The sequence below is a fragment of the Charadrius vociferus genome, unplaced genomic scaffold (genome assembly GCF_000708025.1).
Source record: "Charadrius vociferus isolate BGI_N301 unplaced genomic scaffold, ASM70802v2 scaffold376, whole genome shotgun sequence".
NCBI lineage: Eukaryota > Metazoa > Chordata > Aves > Charadriiformes > Charadriidae > Charadrius > Charadrius vociferus.
Window position 1 is genome coordinate 29,104 of NW_009648888.1, and position 1,602 is coordinate 30,705.

Consider the following 1,602-nt stretch of genomic DNA (forward strand, 5'->3'; position numbering starts at 1 on the left):
AGGAATGCTGAGTGTTTATTTGCTGTGACTGGTGGAGAGATTACCTTGCGAGGCAGACAGTTTCAAGGCGAGACTTGGGCTCAAATGCTGATCTGCTGCTTAAATGATGATTTGGGTTTTTAACCCATCTGGAGCGCGTGTGATTAGGAGAAGCCTTTCTGTTTCAGTGATAACTGAAAAAAAAAACCCACGTTGTCCTTTTCCCCATGCTGACTTTTGCTGCTTGTCATCTCCAACTTCAAAGCTTTATGTTTCTGTGATCTTTGGATTTATAGAGGACTCTGAGGAGTTCGTAAAAACTCAATTATCTTAACCTGTAAAGCATTGTGAGTTATTTACAGTAACAATTTAATAGTTTGCCCCTAATTTATTGTGGTTTACTACATACCGTAATTAACTTACTTGATAAAAGGAACTTTGCGATGAAAATTCATCTGTTTCCCATCACTGTGTCAGCTGGCCCAAGAAAAAATATCACCGAGTTTGTCTCTCTTGCCTCTTACTGAGTATTGAGTCCACAAAAGAAACCAGTTCTGACTCCTAGTGGTGCTTCTCCTTAGCTGTGCGTCTTAGAGAGCTTTACTGATAAATACCTTTAGTTCTCTGAAGGAATGAAAAAGGAGAGGATTTTACCAGGTACTGACGGTTGTGTTTTATTGTTTATGTTGTATTACCTTGTGTATGTTATGTTAAATTAACAGAGTGTTTTCACTAGCGTCAGATTGTAGATGTTGGAGCTTTAACCAGTTTACATGGAATGAGGTTTTGCTGATTCTTTTCTTTTGGGTTCTCTCTCTTTATCTCTGTGTCTCTACATATGTATGCACACAGAGAGGGTAATTAAAATTGTATTTGGGACCCCACTTTTCTTAGGTACTCTTTGCAGCTTTATTATCTAATTTTGGTGTGTACTGAAATGTCATTAATGTCCGAGGCAAAAAAAGAAAATTCCCCCTCAAATCCCCAAGTCAAGCCAATGATTGCTTGTCCTCCTTCCCACTAGACTCAACAGTTTCCTGAGCGCGGCAGTAACAGATCTGCAGAAATCCCCAGGTCAAAAGTGAAGCCAAGAGCCTACTCCGCCTACGTGATTAACCCTGCCCCTGAGCTACGAGTAAGTATCTGTCTGAAAGAGCAGGATGTTTGCAATGAAATACAAATCCACTATGTTTTCTGAGAGCTGAAGCATCTCCTCTACCTCCGCGTTTTCTCTGATGTGACACAGTTTCATCGGGACTATGTGAAGGGAGTGTAATAGAGACGATAGTGGCATAAAAAGGTTGAGACATGAGATCCAGCCCAAAGGCCAGGCACTCCTAACCTGTGTTCCTGGGAGTGCCGTGCTTCGCCCAAGTTCTCCCTACATCCCTTCAACACTGCCCGGGATCTCGTCCCTGCCCCTGCCTATGGCAACTCCAAATCCATTATCTGAGCTTGGCACCGTGTGTTTTCCCGCCAGCCATCAGAGATGACTTGTGCAAATGGAATTGCGCTGCTTTTGAAGGGTAACGTCACTGAGTGAGCTGATACCGCCGCGAGCAGAGACCTTCCATGGTTAAGCCTGTTAAAAGCAAGCTTGTAACGAACAAAACAACAGTTATG